General features: G+C 23.2%; 1 pseudogene; it reads right to left on the bottom strand.

Annotated features, from left to right (window-relative positions):
* Positions 1-21274: 21274 nt before the first annotated feature.
* LOC145829088 (smad nuclear-interacting protein 1 pseudogene) lies at positions 21275-21874 on the bottom strand (annotated as a pseudogene).
* Positions 21875-22803: the final 929 nt, after the last annotated feature.

The raw sequence follows: 22803 nt of genomic DNA, 5'->3' as shown, positions 1-22803 counted from the left end.
AAGAACTAGCTGAAAATATGACTAGTATAAATTTAAACCCACATGTTAGAAATAAAAGTTAAAAATGATAAAATAATCTACTGTTCAATTACTCTACTTTTTTTTTACATTTTCTCGCACTTGATATTTATATATCTGGCTGCTATACAGTGCTATGTAGTTTAAGACAATTTATTGTTAGACTTATAAAAATTTAATTTTAACTATTTACTTTTATATTTAACGATTAAAGAAGACAATTTTCTGTAAATAGTTACATACAGCAAAATACTTTTATATTTTTGCATTCTAATGCAAACCATACTACATTGTTAAAATATATCCCGCAGCAAGAAGACGTTTTTGCGACGTGCGAATGGCATAAATGTGGAGTGACGAAACTTAGAAAAGAATTTATCGGAAAAAAAAGATTTTGCTCAACGCAATGCGCTCACGCGTTTTCAGGTAGCTGGAGAACAAGGGCCGGTTCAAAGAAAACCGAACAAGACAAAAAGAAGGCGAACAAGCGTGCACCACGATCAAGGGTGAAAAAGCAGCGAAGACAAACCGGTTCACAAAAAGTTGCAGACAAGTAAGATGTTTTATTTATAGTTAAAATAGAGTTAATAAATGCAGTATATTTTATTGTACTACTATTTTATGTATACTAAATAACATTCAAAATTTGGGTTTGAAAAACTTTAAGTTTTAACTAAAACTGTTTTTTTTTGTAGTTTTTAAGGATTAAAGGCTGGACATAAATTTAAAAAGCTTTTAATAATAAACAAATATTTTTTTGTTTTTATTAGTTAACTTTTATCATATACTTGACTTTAATTTTAACTTTATAAATTTCATATTCAAAAAACAAAACAAAGACTATACAAGACCTTATTTCCTACTTATAATTACCCCTCAATTTATATTATAGTGAGCAATATGTGAGACATTTTCCTGATCTACCAAGACAAACTGATTTTTGGCAAGAAGTATTTCGCAATGACTCTAAATGTGACTATTACAATCAATACCTCGACGGGCAATGTCATGAAATTCTCGATCGAGTTTACATGATACTCACCCAAGAATATTACCAGAACGCTTTCAAATCAGTTTATGAGGTTGGTATAAAACATAATAAAACTCTTGATAGTTTTTATGATACTGGCTAAAAACTGTATGCATTTTACAGCCGCTCCTGGAAAACATGAAGCGTCATGAACCGGAGCTCGCTGAGAGAACTCTGACGGCGAGAAAGTACGAGATGTTCGACAAGATCGTAGAGACAATCGCGGGAGCGCACGACGCACACGGCGCGGAGTTCTACGACTTGCTCAGCAACAACGGAGCGCACCGGCGCGACACGCGCTTCGACGAAAGCAAACAGGACGACCTGGAAAGCCGGCTTCGTTCTGACGTCACAAACGAACTCGTCGGTTTGCTGGATTTTCCCAGCGCGGACAAGCTCGGTTTGGACGAGCTGAAGAGGTGCCTGCAGGGAATCGCCGGCGTTGCTGAGAGCGACGCGATCTACCAGACTTCCATGATCATGAAGATCATCACAGGTTTCATAGTGTTGTTTATAAATTATGTTTTTTTTTCAAATTTACGTATATTCTATTAAATTTTCCATTGTTTGTTGTTATAATAACTTTTTGTAGCATAACCATAGTTTGAAAATCTGTAACACGTAATAAATAAGCTGGGTATCAAACTATATTTAAGTTTATGAATATTCTTTCGAGTTAACGCGCGTCACTAATCCGTTATAACCACATGCCTGATCGTTGCAGGTTACCAAATTCCTGCTGATCCAAAGAAACTTCTTAAGAAGGCAGTCGGCAGCATCTTGATGGAAAATTTTAAAAAACAAAGTTTTTTTGTAAAACGCCCGATACCAGACACTACTGCTGTTTTAGAGAAAGCCGATAGTTCAGGATACCTGTCAGATTTCTCTAAAGGAGATTGCTAGAGGCAAGAAATTAAAAGATATCCGTGGTGTGCGACTCGATAATTGTAAGGTTATTAATGCACCTAGGATAAGAATAAAATATTTTGAGCGTTTTGTATCGTTTAACAAATTCTATAACACAGAAAAATATTTACCTGCTGTAGTTGTTTTGCTAATACGACGAAGTATTTATACTTCTAATTAAAAAATTACTTCGAAGTTAGAATGATGTCGCTGTTAAAGTATGTAAGATTTTATATTTTTTTTGTTTTTCTAGTTTGTAATACAAGTCTTTTTTTATTAAGTTTTTTTAAAGACTTAATTTTTATTGTCACCTACGATTTGATGCAGTCTAAAAATGTAAAGTTAGGTTTTATAAAGTTAAGCAATATTTTTCTACTGATCTAACATTTTATTAAGTGGTATTGTGTTTTATTTCAATAAACGGAATTAAGAATGTTGTACGGAGTACTTTTTGTAAGACGAAATATTAAATAAAAGTCTGTACCTAATTTTTTTTAAAAACTTGAGAAATTTTTTTTTTAAATATTGCTTTTAAATATATTGATGAACATCTTAAAATATATCTTGTAGTTGTTTGTTAACAATTCTCACTAAAAATGTGTGGAACTAGGGTTTAGTTTTATCCTAAATATGACCCAACTAGGTAAAAACTAACATATAGATTTGATTTCGCGATTACTAAACTTAAGTTTTATGTTAAAAAAAAATAAGAATGCTAAGAACTACTTCAGTTAGTAGTTAAAAAAATTATTCTTGCCAGCAGGATATGAAACGTCAAACATCATTTATATAAATTTTTAAACAAAATTTAAATGGTTAACAAAATCATTTCGTTTATGTATCGAAAAAATAATATATACAACATCTTAAGCGGTATCGTTAAGATAAATATTTTTTTACTAGCTTTAATGATAAGGTTATTTTTTAAAAGAAGAAATAGCTTGTGCTTTAATTAGAAAAGAACATTTTATCATTTTGTACTTGTAAAACACTACTTTTCATATAATGTTTTATCTATTTTTATTACAAAAGTACAAATTAATCAATTATTTAATTTAATATTTTTTATAAGCATTTTAGATTTTAACTAAAAGTATTTTAACTTTTAACCACTATTTTACTGGCTTGTTTATCAAAATTTTTATAGAAGATTTATTACACTGCTTTTCAGCAGCTTCAAAATTAAGAAAAAGCAACAATAAAAAAAAGAAGATTGTAAGTTAGTAAAAATATTTTTTTATATATTTAAAATCTTTATTAATTTTATTTAAGGTTTAATTTCTGAACACTAGAGGCGTTGATTTCTCTAAGCACAAACTAAGGTTTTAGTTTTAGTCATTTTTATAATAGGTTTAAAAGCTATAAAGTGTTGTAAATATAATTAGCACAATATATGCACAAAAAACTTAAATTTAAACTGTTGCATTTGTTTAATATATTTTTAAATCGTTTATTTATTAATGTTTTTCTTAAACTCAAGATCTGCTAAATACCTTTTATTAAAAAGTCTTATTTTTTTTAATAATTATAATAATGCTTCTGAGCTCGTTTCTTGAGTTAATTATTGGTTATTTAAAAACTAAAAGTCAGTTGGTGATTTATTTTGCTGATTTATAGTAACAACCACTTTTATAAAGTTTAATATTTTATTTTTACTAGTGTTTGTTCTTAATGATCAAAAAACAAAATAAGTTTGAAACTCTAAGAGTAAAAGTTAGATGAAAAATATTGAAATAATAACTTTGAAGATATTTTTTTTGTTAAACTGCATTGTGTAAAACCATATTATAATTTTTATAGAAGATTTATTACACTGAATTTTAGCAGCTTCAAAATTAAGAAAAAGCAACAACAAAAAAAAGTAGATTATAAGTTAGTAAAAATATTTTCTTTATATATTTAAACTCTTTATTGATTTGATTTAAGGTTTAATTTCTGAACACTAGAGGCGTTGCTTTTTCTAAGCACAAACTAAGTTTTAGTTTTAGTCATTTTTATAATAGGTTTAAAAACTATAAAATGTTGAAAATATAATTAACACAATATATTCATAAAAAAACTTAAACTACACTGTTGCATTTAATAAAAATATTTTGAGATCGTTTATTTATAAATGTTTTTCATAAACTCAAGATCTGCTAAATACCTTTTATCAAAAAGTCTTATTTTTTTAAATAATTTTAATAATGCTTCTAAAACTCGTTTCTTGAGTTAATTATTGGTTATTTAAAAACTTAAAGTCAGTTAGTGATTTATTTTGCTGATTTATAGTAACAATCACTTTTATAAAGTTTAATATTTTATGTTTTTTAGTGTTTGTTCTTAATGATCAAAAACAAAATAAGTTTGAAACTCTAAGAGTAAAAGTTAGTAAAAAATATTGAAGTAATAGCTTTGAAAATATTTTTTTGTTAAACTGCATTGTGTAAAACCATATTATGATTTTTATAGAAGATTTATTAAACTGCTTTTCAGCAGCTTCAAAATTAAGAAAAAGCAACAATAAAAAAAAGAAGATTGTAAGTTAGTAAAAATGTTTTCTTTATATATTTAAAATCTTTATTGATTTGATTAAAGGTTTAATTTCTGAACACTAAAGGGGTTGCTTTCTCTAAGCACAAACTAAGGTTTTAGTTTTAGTCATTTTTATATTAGGTTTAAAAACTATAAAGTGTTGAAAATATAACTAACACAATATATGCATAAAATACTTAAATTACACTGTTGCATTTAATAAAAATATTTTGAGATCGTTTTTTTATAAATGATTTTCATAAACTCAAGATCTGCTGAATACCTTTTATTAAAAAGTCTTATTTTTTTTAATAATTATAATAATGCTTCTGAAACTCGTTTCTTTAGTTAATTATTGGTTATTTAAAAACTAAAAGTCAGTTTGTGATTTATTTTGCTGATTTATAGTAACAACCACTTTTATAAAGTTTAATATTTTCTTTTTACTAGTGTTTGTTCTTAATGATCAAAAAACAAAATAAGTTTGAAACTCTAAGAGTAAAAGTTAGATGAAAAATATTGAAGTTATAACTTTGAAGATATTTTTTTTTGTTAAACTGCATTGTGTAAAACCATATTATAATTTTTATAGAAGATTTATTACACTGCTTTTAGGCAGCTTCAAAATTAAGAAAAAGCAGCAATAAAAAAAGAACATTGTAAGTTAGTAAAAATATTTTCTTTATATATTTGAAATATTTATTTATTTGATTTAAGGTTTAACTTCTGAACACTAGAGGCGTTGCTTTCTCTAAGCACAAACTAAGGTTTTAGTTTTAGCCATTATTATATTAGGTTTAAAAACTATAAAGTGTTGTAAATTAATTACCACAATATATGCATAAAAAAACTTAAATTACACTTTTGCATTTAATAAAAATATTTTAAGATCGTTTATTTAATAATGTTTTTCTAAAACTCAAGATCTGTTAAATACCTTTTAAGTAAGAAATCCTATTTTTTATTTACCATTGAAAAAGGCAACTAAAACTCGTTTCTTGAGTTAGTTATTGGTTGTTTGAAAACTAAAAGTCAGTTAGTGATATATGTTTTTAATTTATATTAACAACCAGTTTTGAAAAGTTTAATATTTTATGTTTTTTAGTTTTAAATTTTATTTCAATTGTAAAAAAATTGTTGAAGAGATAAGTTTTTAAAAGTTTGATAATTGTTTCAAAACAATTTGTTGTATAAAACATTTAATAAATAAGCTTTTTCTATGTTTAAGTTCTGTTTTAGTTTTGTTTCTAGTTGTTAGAAGTTTACAATAGACACTTAGATTCTGTTTAGTCTAGACTTTAAGAGATTCTAGTCGAAATTTTTTACAAAACTGTGAAAAAGTGATATAAATAATATCAGAAATTATTTCTTAATTTGCTAAAACTAAAACTAGTTCAATATATTTAACTGTATTAGATACATTAGTTATGTTTTAATTATTATTTACTGCCGTATCTTAAAATGAATAGTTTGGAAGAAACTTTTTTTCTAATTTTGTTTCGTCGAAAATGCAGGTCTATAAGTTTAAATTTGAAAGTAATCAGTTAAATTAAAGTATTTAAACATTATGATTTCTGAGCAGGACAAAATTAATATCATCGACTTGTTTAGTAAAACAGTTAATTTTATTCTTTATACAAAATAAAATGTAGATATAAATAAAAATTAGTAATACAATTTTTCTGTCTGAGAAAAAGAAAAATTCTAAAAGCCATTTAAAAATGATGTTTTCATTATCTATAACCCATTGAATTTATGATATTTTCATTTACATTTATAGTCATGCGCTTAAATCAATATATTTTGTTCTTAATGATCAAAAAACAAAATAAGTTTGAAACTCTAAGAGTAAAAGTTAGATGAAAAATATTGAAGTAATAACTTTGAAGATATTTTATTTTGTTAAACTGCATTGTGTAAAACCATATTATAATTTTTATAAAAGATTTATTACACTGATTTTCAGCAGCTTCAAAATTAAGAAAAAAGAGCAATAAAAAAAATAAGATTGTAAGTTAGTGAAATTATTTTCTTTTTACATTTTAAATCTTTATTGATTTGATTTAAGGATTAACTTCTGAACACTAGAGGCGTTGCTTTCTCTAAGCACAAACTAAGGTTTTAGTTTCAGTCATTTTTATAATAGGTTTAAAAACTATAAAGTGTTGTAAATATAATTAGCACAATATATGCATAAAAAAAATTAAATTACACTGTTGCATTTAATAAAAATATTTTAAGATCGTTTATTTATTAACGTTTTTCATTAACTCGAGATATGTTTAATACCTTTTAAGGAAGAAATCTTTTTTTTTTTTACCATTTAATAAAGCAACTAAAACTCGTTTCTTTAGTTATTTATTGGTTGTTTAAAAACTAATAGTCAGTGAGTGAGTTATGTTTTTAACTTATAATAATAACCAGTTTTTAAAACTTTATTACCTAACTAACCTTCCTTAAAGGTATTTAACAAATCTTGAAGTTTATGAAAAACATTAATAAATAAACGATCTTAAAATATTTTTATTAAATGCAACAGTGTAATTTAAGTTTTTTTATGCATACATTGTGTTAATTATATTTACAACACTTTATAGTTTTTAAACCTATTTTAAAGTGACTAAAACTAAAACTTCAGTTTGTGCTTAGAGAAAGCAACGCCTCTAGTGTTCAAAATTTAAACCTTAAATCAAATCAAAAAAGATTTTAAATATATAAAGAAAATATTTTTACTAGCTTACAATCTTCTTTTTTTTATTGTTGCTTTTTCTTAATTTTGAAGCTGCTAAAAAGCAGTGTAATAAATCATCTATAAAAATTATAATATGGTTTTACACAATGCAGTTTAACAAAAAAAAATCTTCAAAATACTACTTCAAAATTTTTCATCTAACTTTACTCTTTAAGTTTCAATTTTATATTTTGTTTTTTTGTCATTAAGAACAAAATATATTGATTTAAGCACATGACTATAAATAAAAATGAAAATATCATAAATACATTGCGTTATAGATATTGAAAACATTATTTTTAAATGGCAATTAAATTTTTTCTATTTTTCAGACAGAAAAATTGTATTACTAATATTAATTTATACCTACTTTTTATTTTGTGTATAGAATTAAACTCACTGTTGTACTAAACAAATTGATGATATTAATTTTGACCTACTCAGAAATCACAATATTTTAATACTTTGATTTAACTGATTACTTTTAAATATAAACTTATAGACCTGCATTTTTGACGAAACTAAATTGAGAAAGTAAGTTTTTCGTTCAAGCTGTTTATCGTTAGGTACGGCTTTAAATAATAATTAAAACATAACTAAGGTATCCAATACAGTTAAGTATATTCAATAAGTTTTAGTTTTAGCCAATTAAGAAATAAATGTTGAAATTATTTATATCACTTTTAACAGTTTTGTAAAATATTTCAACTAGAAACTCTTAAGGTCTAGACTAAACAAAATATAAGTGTCTATTGTAAACTTCTAACAACTACAAACAAAAATAAAACAGAACTTAAACATAGAAAAAGCTTATCTATTAAATGTTTTATATAAGAAATTGTTTTGAAACAACTATAAAACTTTTAAAAACTTATCTCTTCCATAAATTTTTTACATTTGAAATAAAATTTAAAACTAAAATACATAAAATATTAAACTTTTCAAAACTGGTTGTAATTATAAATTAAAAACATAACCCACTAACTGACTTTTAGTTTTCAAACAACCAATAACTAACTAAAGAAACGAGTTTTAGTTGCCTTATTAAATGGTAAATAAAAAATAGAATTTCTTCCTTAAAAGGTATTTAACAGATCTTGAGTTTATGAAAAACATTAATAAATAAACGATCTTAAAATATTTTTATGAAATGCAACAGTGTAATTTTAGTTTTTTTATGCATATATTGTGTTAATTATATTTACAACACTTTTTAGTTTTTAAACCTATTATAAAAATGACTGAAACTAAAACCTTAGTTTGTGCTTAGAGAAAGCAACGCCTCTAGTGTTCAGAAGTTAAACCTTAATTCAAATTAATAAAGATTTTAGATATAATAAGAAAATATTTTTACTAGCTTACAATCTTCTTTTTTCATTGTTGCTTTTTCTTAATTTTGAAGCTGCTGAAAAGCTGTGTAATAATTCTTCTATAAAAATTATAATATGGTTTTACACAATGCAGTTTAACTTAAAAAATATCTTTAAAGTTATTACTTCAATATTTTTCATCTAACTATACACTTAGAGTTTCAAACTTATTTTGTTTTTTGATCATTAAGAACAAATACTAAAAAACATAAAGTATTAAACTTTATAAAAGTGGTTGTTACTATAAAACAGCAAAATAAATCACCAACTGACTTTTAGTTTTTAAATAACCAATAATTAACTCAAGAAACGAGTTTTAGAAGCATTATTAAAATTATTAAAAAAATAAGACTTTTTGATAAAAGGTATTCAGCAGATCTTGAGTTTATGAAAAACATTAATAAATAAACGATTTAAAAGTATATTAAATAAATGAAACAGTTTAAATTTAAGCTTTTTTTATGCATATATTGTGCTTACTATATTTACAATATTTTATAGTTATTAAACCTATTGAAAAAATGACTAAAACTAAAACCTTAGTTTAATCTTAGAGAAAGCAACGTCCCTAGTGTTTAGAAATTAAACCTTAAATAAAATTAATTGGAGAGTTTAAATAAATAAAAAAAATAATTTTACTAACTTATAATCTTCTTTCTTTTAATGTTGCTTTTTCTTAATTTCAAAGCTGCTGAAATGCTGTTTCATTAAACTTCTATAAAAATTATAATATAGTTTTACACATTGAAGTTTAACAAAAAATAATATTTTTAAAGTTATCACCTAAATTTTTTTCATCTAACTTTACTCTTTAAGTTTCAATTTTATATAATTTTTTGATCATTAAGAACAAAATCTATTGATTTTAGCGCATAAATATTAATATAAATGATAATATCACACTCAACATTGCATTATAGATATTGAAAACATTTTTTTAAATAGCTTCACAATTTTTAAATATTTCAGACAGAAAAATTGTATTACTAATATTAATTTATACCTACATTTTATTTTGTATAAAGAATTAAACTTACTGTTGTACTAAACAATTTGATGATATTAATTTTGTCCTGCTAGGAAATCACAATATTTAAATACTTTAATTTAACTGATTACTTTCAAATATAAACTTATAGGCCTGCATTTTTGACGAAACTAAATTGAGAAAGAAAGTTTTTCTTTAAAGCTGTTTATTGTTAAGTACCGCTGTAAATAATAATTAAAACATAACTAAGGTATCCAATACAGTTAAGTATATTCAATTTGTTTTAATTTTAGCCATCTAAGAAATAATTATTGATATTATTTATATCACTTTTTCACAGTTTTGTAAAATATTTCAACTAGAAACTCTTAAGGTCTAGACTAAACAAAATCTAAGTGTCTATTGTAAACTTCTAACAACTAAAAACAAAACTAAAACAGAACTTAAACATAGAAAAAGCATATTTATTAAATGTTTTATATAACAAATTGTTTTGAAACAATTATAAAAATTTTAAAAATTTATCTCTTCAACAAGTTTTTTACAATTGAAATAAAATTTAAAACTAAAAACATAAAGTATTAAAGTTTTTATTAAATTATTATGTATTAAAATATTGTGATTTCTGAATAGGTCAAAATTAATATCATCAACTTGTTTAGTATAACAGTAAGTTTAATTCTATATACAAAATAAAAAGTAGGTATAAATTAATATTAATAATACAATTTTTCTGTCTGAAAAATAGAAAAAATTTTATTGCCATTTAAAAATAATGTTTTCAATATCTATAACGCAATGTTGACTTATGATATTTTCATTTACATTTATAGTCATGCGCTTAAATCAATACATTTTGATCTTAATGATCTAAAAAACAATAAAAAATTGAAACTTTAAAAGTAAAGTTAGATGAAAAACATTGAAGTAATAACTTTACAGATATTATTTTCTGTTAAACTGCATTGTGTAAAACTATATTATAATGTTAATAGAGCATTTATAACACTGACTTTCAGCAGCTTCAAAATTAAGAAAAAGCAACAATAAAAAAGAGAAGATTGTAAGTTAGTAAAAATATTTTCTTTATATATTTAAAATCTTTATTGATTTGATTTAAGGTTTAATTTCTGAACACTAGAGACGTTGCTTTCTCTAAGCACAAACTAAGGTTTTAGTTTTATTCATTTTTATATTAGATTTAAAAACTATAAAATGTTTTAAATATAATTAGCACAATATATGCACAAAAAAACTTAAATTTAGACTGTTGCATTTATCTAATATATTTTTAAATCGTTTATTTATTAATGTTTTTCATAAACTCAAGATCTGCTGAATACCTTTTATCAAAAAGTCTTATTTTTTTTAATATTTTTTATAATGCTTGTAAAACTCGTTTCTTGAGTTAATAATTGGTAATTTAAAAAACTAAAAGTCAGTTGTTGATATATTTTGCTGATTTATAGTAACAACCACTCTTATAAAGTTTAATACTTTATGTTTATTGTGTTTGTTCTTAATGATCAAAAAAAAGTAAGTTTAAAACGTTAAGAGTAAAAGTTAGATGAAAAATATTGAAGTATTAAATTTGAAGATTTTTTTTTTGTTAAACTGCATTGTGTAAAACCATATTATAGTTTTTATAAAAGATTTATTACACTGCTTTTCATCAGCTTCAAAATTAACAAAAAGCAACAATAAAAAAAAGAAGATTGTAAGTTAGTAAAAATATTTTCTTTATATATTTAAAATCTTTTTTGATTTGATTTAAGGTTTAACTTCTGAACACTACAGGCGTTGCTTTCTCGAAGCACAAACTAAGGTTTTAGTTTTAGTCATTTTTATGATAGGTTTAAAAACTATAAAGTGTTGTAAATATAGTTAGCACAATATATGCATAAAAAAACTTAAATTACACTGTTGCATTTAATAAAAATATTTTAAGATCGTTTTATTATTAAAGTTTTTCATAAACTCAAGATTTGTTAAATACCTTTTAGGGAAGAAATTCAAATATACTTACCATTTAATAAGGCAACTAAAACTCGTTTCTTGAGTTAGTTATTGGTTGTTTGAAAACTAAAAGTCAGTTAGTGAGTTATGTTTTTAATTTATAATAACAACAAGTTTTTAAAAATTTAATATTTTATGTTATTAGTTTTAAATTTTATTTAAATTGTAAAGATCTTGTTGAAGAGATAAGTTTTTAAAAGTTTTATAAGTGTTTTAAAACAATTTCTTATATAAAACATTTAATAAATAAGCTTTTTTTATGTTTAAGTTCTTCTTTAGTTTTGTTTCTAGTTGTTAGAAGTTTACAATAGACACTTAGATTTTGTTTAGTCTAGACCTTAAGAGTTTCTAGTTTAAATATTTTACAAAACTGTGAACAAGTGATATAAATAATATCAACAATTATTTCTTAATTGTCGAAAACTAAAACTAATTGAATATACTTAACTGTACTGAATACCTTAGTTATGTTTTAATTATTTTTTACAGCCCGACCTAACAACAAACAGCTTGAAAAAAAACTTTTTTTCTAATTTTGTTTCGTCAAAAATGCAGGTCTATAAGTTTATATTTGAAAGTACATTAACCTCTCGCATCTTTACGCACTCGTGAAGTTACGCACTCTCGTTTAGTTACGCATTTGAGAATTCTAAAAAATTCTAAACCTACAATTTTTATTTGTTGCACAAATTTGGTTTGTTCTAAATTTTTAATTAAAATTTTTTTTTTAAATGCTTACTCACTTCTCTATATCTTTAAACTTTGTAAACTTATGTTTCTTGACTAATTGATAAATATTTAATTATACCTGAGTATATCAGATTAAAGCACCAAATGCATATTTTGTAAATTGTTATAGAAATAAATTTCAATATAGACACCACACCATTTCTTATTTGTAAACAAATGCTTAATAATAAATTGAATTTGCTAAGTAGAGTAGAATGTAAATGTTAAGTACTAAAAGAGTCAAATACAATTAAAGACAAAGATAAAATCTTCTTATTATTTAAACAAGTAACATTTTAAAAATTATTATTGTTTTATATAGATTCATGTATTTTATATTTTAATATATGTATAGTTTTGTCTTTTACTTTCATATTCATAATTAAAGTAAAAAAAATTGTTAAAAATAGGAGTCTGCTTTTAGCTAGAAGTAATATAAAAAACATCAATGATTGTAAATATATTTGGTACCTCTCGTATCTTTACGATCTGTCGTATCTTTACGCATTTTTTCTTTGGACACAATGTGCGTAAATAAGCGAGAGGTTACTGTAATCAGTTAAATTGTTTTATTAAAATATTGTGATTTCGGAGTAGGTCAAAATTAATATCATCAACTTGTTTAGTATAACAGTAAGTTTAATTCTATATACAAAATAAAAAGTAGGTATAAATTAATATTAATAATACAATTTTTCTGTCTGAAAAATAGAAAAAATTTAATTGCCATTTAAAAATAATGTTTCAATATCTATAACGCAATGTTGACTTATGATATTTTCATTTACATTTAAAGTCATGCGCTTAAATCAATACATTTTGATCTCAATGATCTAAAAAACAATAAAAAATTGAAACTTTAAAAGTAAAGTTAGATGAAAAACATTGAAGTAATAACTTTACAGATATTATTTTCTGTTAAACTGCATTGTGTAAAACTATATTATAATGTTAATAGAGCATTTATAACACTGACTTTCAGCAGCTTCAAAATTAAGAAAAAGCAACAATAAAAAAAAGAAGATTGTAAGTTAGTAAAAATATTTTCATTACATATTTAAAATCTTTATTGATTTGATTTAAGGTTTAATTTCTGAAAACTAGAGACGTTGCTTTCTCTAAGCACAATCTAAGGTTTTAGTTTTAGTCACTACTATATTAGGTTTAAATACTATAAAGTGTTGTAAATATAGTTAGCACAGTATATGCATAAAAAAACTTAAATTTAGACTGTTGCATTTATTTAATATATTTTTAAATCGTTTATTTATTACTGATTTTTTTAAACTCAAGATCTGCTGAATACCTTTTATCAAAAAGTCATATTTTTTTTAATAATTTTAATAATGCTTCTAAAACTCGTTTCTTGAGTTAATTATTTGTTATTTCGGAACTAAAAGTCAGTTGGTGATTTATTTTGCTGATTTATAGTAACAACCACTTTTATAAAGTTTAATACTTTTTGTATTTTAGTGTTTGTTCTTAATGATCAAAAAACAAAATAAGTTTGAAACTCTAAGAAAAAAGTTAAATGAAAAATATTGCAGTAATAACTTTGAAGATATTTTTTTTGTTCAACTGTATTGTGTAAAATAATATTATAAATTTTATAAAAGATTTATTACACTGCTTTTCAGCAGCTTCAAAGTTAAGAAAAAGTAACAATAAAAAAAGAAGATTGTAAGTTAGTAAAAATATTTTCTTTATATATTTAAAATCTTTATTAATTTGATTAAAGGTTTAACTTCTGAACACTAGAGGCGTTGCATTCTCTAAGCACAAACTAAAGTTTTAGTTTCAATCATTTTTATAATAGGTTTAAAAACTATAAAATGTTGTAAATATAATTAGCACAATATATGTATAAAACAACTTAAATTACACTGTTGCATTTAATTAAAATATTTTAAGATCGTTTGTTTATTAATCTTTTTCATAAACTCAAGATCTGTTAAATAACTTTTAAGGAAGAAATTCTATTTTTTATTCACCATTTAATAAAGCAACTAAAACTCTTTTCTTAAGTTAGTTATTGGTTGTTTGAAAACTAAAAGTTAGTTAGTGAGTTATGTTTTTAATCTATAATAACAACCAATTTTGAAAAATTTAATATTTTGTGTTTTTAAGTTTTAAATTCTATTTCAATTGTAAAAAATTTTTGAAGAGATAAGTTTTCAAAAGTTTTATAATTGTATCAAAACAATTTGTTATATAAAACATTTAATAGATAAACTTTTTATATGTTTAATTTCTGTTTTAGTTTTGTTTCTAGTTGTTAGAAGTTTATAATAGACACCTAGATTTTGTTTAGTCTAGAGTCTAGACCTTAAAAGTTTCTATTTGAAATATTTTACAAAACTGTGAAAAAGTGATATAAATAATATCAACAATTATTTCTTACTTTTTTTAAGTTTTATTAAGTTTGTTAATTAATTTTATTAAGTTTCGAAGAAACATTTTTTTTCTAATTTTGTTTCGTCGAAAATGCAGGTCTATAAGTTTATATTTGAAAGTAATCAGTTAAATCAAAGTATTGAAAAATTTTGATTTCTGAATAGATCAAAATTAATATCATCAACTTGTTTAGTACAACAGTAAGTTTAATTCTTTATACAAAATAAAATGTAGGTATAAATTAATATTAGTAATACAATTTTTCTGTCTGAAATATTGAAAAATTGTGAATGCCATTTAAAAATAATGTTTTCAATATCTATAATGCAATGTTGACTGTGATATTTTCATTTATATTAATATTTATGCGCTAAAATTAATTGATTTTGTTCTTAATGATCAAAAATAAACATAAAATTAAAACTTTAGGAGTAAAGTTAGATGAAAAACAGTTGATACTATAGATGACAACTTCAACTTCGTCAAAAACAAGTATAATTTTAAGTGTCGATTTAAAAAGTTGTTTACTATTTGATAAAGGAATTTTGCTTAATCTTACTGGATGTATTTGATATTTTTTTTTTTGATATCTACATTATTATGAAATTTTATTTACGTCATCACGTGCATCTGGTGTCAGTATTGTAAATTTAGATTAAGTCTTACACTTAGTCAGTTATAAACTAACCTTAATGCATATCATTAGTATATATTAGCTAAAAACTTTTTTTAAAGGTATAAATAACTTATTGGTTTATGATTGTAATATAATTTCATTTCGGTAAAATATAGTTTATTGAAAATTTTGGTTACATTACCACAAGCTGAATTCAATTTGATGCAGTAGCAGTTTTAAATATCTATCGTTTAATTTACGATAAATTTTTTGTTCTTTTTTTATAAAGAAAGTTTATATTGACAAAACTTGGCTTTTAAAAAAAGAAAGTATAATAATTTTTATTCTAAACTAATTTGCTAACAAATTAAACAAGCAATTTCGCATCACTAACACTTTACAACAGTTTAAACTTAGTAGATTAATACTTTTTTGTATCAAAATTATACAATCTAAGGACGTAAAGACATGCTGATTATTTTGAAGGAAACTTCTTTGCAATAGTTTGATTGATTTACTTGTAATTTTGACAGATGTGTTTCAATAAAGTCAACAAGTTTTATACTGGCGTAAATCGGTTAGCTTATTACTATTTTATTAAGAAAAATACAACATGTTTTTAAAATAGTAAAACAGTCATTTTTAACAAAGTGACGTAGCAGTTATTTAGAAATAAATTTTATCGAATTATTTTGAATGAAAAACCTGTACCTCATCATAGAAGTATTCAAAGTGATAGCTCCAATTTTAAACTGGTAAAAGCCGGTATGCCAATAGAAAGTTTTAATACTATAAAGTTTCAGTATTACTTGATTTTAGCGTAAAATATACTAAGCCGAGTTTTAATATTAACTAACTTTTTCTAAATATATTTTTTGAATATATCAAATCTACTTAAACTATATATAAATGATAAAAAAAACTGTTTATTCTTTTAATACTTATTACCTTAAGTTTATATTTTTGGAATAAATAGCAAATCATTATACTATAACTTATTTGTAAATGTGGTTATGTGAACAAAACTAAAAATTGCTAAAAATGTTTTGATTCAAGTACCTGGATACACAAAAAGACCTCTTGGTCATTAAGTTTCATACCCAACTTAATAAAAACTATAATGAAATAAAAATAAAAAAGAATAGAAATAAACTTTACAGTTAAAATTTAAACTTAAAAACGAAAAACTCTATGTAATATAAGAATATTAACCTTTTTCCTAATTAGTCCAAAAAAATATAAAGAATAAATGTATAACAATTTCTAACATTATACACACATAAGATATATATTAAATTCTACATTAAAAGGTGAAGTTTTAATCTGAAATGTTTTTTTATTTAAAATTATCAATAATATTAGAAAATAATTTAACCTTTTATAAAATTTTAAAAAATAGAAAAAAACTTAAGTAAATAAAAAAAATTATAGCTTTTTTAAAGATAATGATTAAGAATTTAGACTCTTCTACCAACTTATTTTAACTTGTAAAAATATAATAGTATGATAAAGGTGTAATTAAAAAAACACATGAAAAATAAATTTTACTTGAACTGAACATAAAGTATAAAATTAATATTTTCTTTTAATTAAAACTATCAGTGTTTACAAACTTGAACAAATGTCTAATTATAGATGTTACTAAATCGAAATAGTTATTTAAACATTCACAAAAAATGTTTAAAATGATAATTAAGTTTTTTTTCAATAATAAAAAAAAAAGATAAAAAACAATACTAATCATAAAATAAGTCAACCTATTACTAGTTTCAATTTTTGTCAGTGATTTCAGCTCATGATTTAAATATTTAACTTTCTTTGTTTGGTGGCAAAAATGTTGAAAGATTATTAATTTTATTTGAACAGGTAAAATGATAAAATGATAAAATGTAGACGAAATTCTTTACTGATACACTAACAAACTAGAAGTAAGTATAACAACATTCTACAAATTAGGCTTGACCTATGCTATTAAAAAAATTGCAATTGATAGTTCAATTGTCACTATAACAAAACTGTAACCAGCAAAGTTTTTGGAAACTAGAAATTTGCCCCACGAGCACCAACTGCCTGCCGACCCCTGGTATATAGTGAAGTACTAAAATCTAATAATTTAATTAACTAAGTAAAGTTTATAACAAAACTAATCATAGAAACAATTTGTCAAGTGTAAGTTTTGAACTATTTAGTTTCTAGCTTGATAAAGTTTTGTTTTTTAAATCCATTATGTTTCAATACCTCACTATACATCATGGTCCAATTGTATGTTTTTATACTTTGTAATTAGTTTATTTTTAATAAATGTTTTTTAGCATTAAAATAGTTCTTATTATTTATTTTATTTAAATTTTGTGAACAAAAACCTCAATTTAAACTAATTTTAAGTTATTTGTAGTTTTTACCACTATTTTTTTACCACAGATCTACAAATTGAAAACACGCTCTGCGGTTTAGCATTATAGATTTAATCTCAAGTTCATTTCAATAGTGTTAGAAGGACAGGGTTGCTACAAAACCTGAAACCTTGAAAAACCTTAACTTTGACAATTTAGGCTATAATAACTGGAATTTGAAAAGTTTTAAATAAAAAGCTTAAAACAACTTTTACTGTTGAGAAAAATGACTAAAAGTACTATAAAAAAATATCTGAAATTTTAAATAACAAAATCATACCCAAAATGTTTCATTTTGAAAACAAGGCGAAAAATTGCCAAAATCCAGTAGCAACCCTAGTGGCCATTATACCATAAAAAGCATATATATTTTAAAATATTGAATAAAAAAACTTTTAACTTCATATAATATTTGTGAAATTGTAAATAAAATATTAGAAATAAATTTCAATTTAACTTTGTTTAAGACTATTATTTAGTTAACATTATTTTATTCAAATTAATAGGTTGGCATTAGCTTTGATAAAATTTCAGTTTCCCTATTACAATTTCGTATTTATAAGCAAATATTTGTCCTAGTGGTGAAGAAATAATTGTAAATAGTTGTACTTAATTATAATTAAAGCCTCCAGAAGATTTTCTATTTTCAAACTTGTCTACATGTGGACAGATGTTTTTTAACTATTTTAAGTACTAAAATTTAATGTGTTAAGTTTACTTAGAAAAAAATCTAATTCTTATACTTATAAAATAATTAACTTGTTTTCAATAACAAGATACCTTTCTAAATTTGATTAACATCAAACAGTGTTAATTACAGTTGTTAATAAATGATACTGACCTAATGCATTTCAGTAGTTGATTATATAATATATGACAAGTCAATATAAATAGTATGTTGTTTTTTTTTATATAATTGTATTAGGTTATATTTGTACTGTATCTATACTGATTTTGTTATAATAAATAGTTATATTTATACTATATTTATAATATAAGTTATACTTAGTTTATACAAATAATCAATAAGCAACAATCTACAAATATGCTCACTAATTTACCTTAGCAAATCTTTCAAATCAACTTAAATTATCACAAAAGTTTTATTCAAACTTAATCTCTACACAGATCTGTACTCAATAAAACACTGAATTTAATAATTTTATTTAGTTTAAATAAACAACTGTTTAAATTTGTTTGATATGAGTAAACATTTATAATTAACACTTCTAATTGCAGGATTACCAAAAAATCTTGAATCCTTGAAAAACCTTATTTAAACAGCTTAGACTAAAAAAAATCTTAAAAATGGCTTAAATTTGAGAAATTTTGAAAAAAAAGTTTGAATATTGATAAATTCACAAATAACCTGGAAAACTTGAAATTTTAAACAATAATTTTGATTTAAATTAAGAAAATATAAATTTGACACAAATATCTAACACATAGATAAAAAAGAATGTTAAGAATGAATAACTAAGAAAAATAACACAATTTAAGTTGCTTTACAGTATCTTTGCAATGTTTTTATACTATATAAAACAATTCTTTACCCTTTAACTGATAAACTCAAAAACTTGAACTTTTTAGAAAATTGAAAACATTTTTAAAGCATTATTAGTGATCCTTTATAAATGTAATTGTGAAATCATAATAAAAGTTAAAAGTTTTTAGTTTTTCATTAAACTACAACCAGGATAATAATATTTGACTTCTTATATGCTAGACAAAAATACTTATTATCTATAAAGTAAATAGATATATGAATGAAATTCACAAAAGTGACAAATATATTTCTATAAAAACGTATAGAAGTCTGTTATAATTTATTTATATATTATCAATAAAGTAAGCCAAGATTATAATATCCCACACATTATTTCCTTCTAAAAATTTGCAAACTTGAGATTTTTTATTCAGTTTTTACTAGAAAGTAAGATTACTGCTTAAATATTTTAGTACCAAATTTTTGCACAAAATTTTAGTTTTGCAAATTTCAGATTTTTATGTACACAGTGTAACCTATATGACTAAAAAATAATAAACAATATTTTATATTTTACTTCTACTGATTAAGTAACATTTGGTAAGTAAACTGAGCTAAGCTTTAAATTATTTAACAAATTTTTAATAAACCAAGTTAGTTTTAACTAAAAAAAAAAAACTAAGGCTAATATTGATATTATTCCTACATTTCAGGCTAGTTCTTTTTAACTTTGAATGTCTGTTAACTTTAGATATTAAGTTATTTATTTTAACTCATAATATGTTATATATTTTGGTCTTGTTAAATTTATAAACCTGATTAATGTTAATTTTTTCAGCTTTTTGCTCACACTAACTTTTATTCCAACTTTACTTAAACCTAAGCTGCCTTTATTGTTTTAAAAGAGTGGCTAACCTTTAAATACAGTATTTTGTTTAAATATGTCTTGATCAACTAAAAAAAAACATATCATAGCAAAACAGCGAACCAGTAACAGACAATGTTTATATTTTAACTTTAAAAAAAATAGATTAAATTTTAAAGCACACAATAATTCATTTAGTTGACATAGAAAATAAATATTTAATTTAATATTAATAATGTAATCAAAAATTTTATTTAATTGTAGATCTTAGTTAAAGTTGTAAACAGTAGTATGCAGGGTTGCCAAAAAATTAAGAATCCTAGAAAAATCAATTAAGGCAAAACACTTGAAAAACCTAGAACTTAAAAATGAAAAAAAATCTTAAAAATATCATTTTTTAAAGAAAAATCAATTAAAAGAGTTATTTTTTTCAAAACAATACTAAATTCAGATTAAAAATAAAATTATAGTGTTTATTATAAAAGAATTATTATTTTTAATTTTTTTTATATATTTTATTTTATTTCAAAAAGAGAGCTAAGTAAAAACTTAAAGAAAATCGGTCTAGCTATTTTTTTCTAAAAGTAATCTAATATTGAACACTTTGGAATAATTCTAAATTTTTTTTTTAAATAACCCCCAAATGAAGTTTTATTTTGTCTTAATTTTTCGTTATTGGACTCATGTGATGTAAAGACAAATATCCAAAAATTACAGAAACTTAAGTAAAAATATTTTGTTGTTTGTACAGAGTTTAAAAATTTGCTAAATTTTTTGTCATATTTTACTGCTTTTATCAAGTTAATATCGGTTTTACTGTATAACTTTTTAAAATACTATTTTCTATTAGCTGCTCTACTGATTAGAATAGCTAACAATATACATTTTTGATAAAATTTTTATCTTTACCTTTATATACATCAATAATAAAAAAAAATGGTAATTCATGATAGGTATAATAAAACTTTAAAAAATGTAGTTATTTTAAATTAAGTAAATTTTAGTATAATAAATATTACTAATATTATGTGAAAACAATTTTATTTACATAAAAGACACAAGTTTGTTGTAAATTTACAGTTTTATTAAAATCACTACTAAACAAATACTGTGTCATTTGTAGTACTTATTATGACAAATAAATTCGAAAGAATATACAAATACTCTAACTAATGCAAAATTTTCAACAACAACAATTTAATTTATTCACTTCATCATTTAGTCACCATTTATAACAATATATTCTCTTTGTGATAGACCAAATTGTAGGTTATCTTTTTCTTTTAGTTCGTAGTATCTTCTTGGTTTAATTTTGTCTCCATTCAGAAAAGTTCCATTTGTGCTGTTGAGGTCAAATATGTAAGGCAGCACGACCTTTTTCTCAACATTGCGTATTATTTTATTTACTTCTCTGTATTGGAATACACAGTGTTGCTTGCTTATTGATGGGTGATGAATTGGAATATCGCAAACTCTAGAATTGCTTCCCATCAAAAACGCGCTTTGTCGGTGCATGTGAAGAGGTTTAAAATGCTCATCATTTCTGAAAACGTACAACCTCCACTTTGTCTTAGACATTGAGGCCTCCGGAGGCTCGTTGTAATTTATAACGACGCCCTTGTAAGTATTGGTGTCAGCAGTGATGTTTCCAGTTAACCCTAGATTTGGCTTTTCTCTCTTGACAAGTCTCTTAACATCTGAGCGAGGATTCTTCTTTACTGTTGATGATGATAGTTTTAATCCTGCTTTTGTTTGAAGTCGCTTGCGAGGACTTCTTTTTTCGGTCGACTTTACAGTTGTTTGTCTTGCGCGTGTCATTGTGAAATGATTAATTTTACATGAATATGAAGTTTATGTACTGAAATCGTTAAAAGTTACGGACTTTGGCGAAGTTGCCCACTAGTGGCGCAAAGGATAAATTTATTTTATTTTTAGGGACAATAACTTTTCTTAAGTTTTACAATTAAAAAATTCGTAGCATTAATGTGATATTGGAATTTGTTTTATTAGAATTTTATTAGAAACTAGCATAATATTTTTACAAACAAGAACTAAGTTCTAAATCATGAATAACGTTCATTTGTTTTAATTTTAACTATCATAATTGGATAAATATGTGACTATTCCTATATGAATGTATTAATTGTGTTTAGAAGCCAGTAAAAAATTTTTAAAAAATAAAGAATGATGAACATGTAATAACTGTTAGATTGTTTTTAGTAAAACTGTCATGCTCGAGTAGATATGTGGCGATAGTCTCATATGAATTTGGAAAATATGATTGGGTATGACCGTTTTATGTTACATAGTATTTTTATACTATAGAATTTTTTTTATTTTTCAGCACCTGCTATATCTAACAGATAAAATTACTTTCGCCCTTTACAATCATCAATTACTACAGGAAAATTTTATGCCACGTCTAAATAGCAAATTCAATACAAAATACTATCAGTTGTAATATTAATAAGTTTTATTTATTATAATTTTCTGGATATCATCTTCTTAATTTATTTTTTATTAGTCTAATTTTAATGATAAGAAAACTAATAACTTTTAAGTTAAACATAAGTTTTATTTCCAAAAAGTTTACTTTTAATCTGTTTGATTTCCAAATTTAATATATCATTGCAATTTTAAAAAGATAAAAATTAATAATAAGATTACTATCACTGGACAGAAGTTTTATTCTTAAAACACATCCTTGCATAGTACAAAAGTCAAAAACACAAGCTTTGTACCACATA

Source organism: Thalia democratica, chromosome 2, assembly GCF_965202585.1.
Source record: "Thalia democratica chromosome 2, ktThaDemo2.hap1.1, whole genome shotgun sequence".
Classification (NCBI taxonomy): domain Eukaryota; kingdom Metazoa; phylum Chordata; class Thaliacea; order Salpida; family Salpidae; genus Thalia; species Thalia democratica.
Note: the sequence above shows the minus strand (reverse complement) of the source record. Positions and strands in the feature narration are given on the sequence as shown.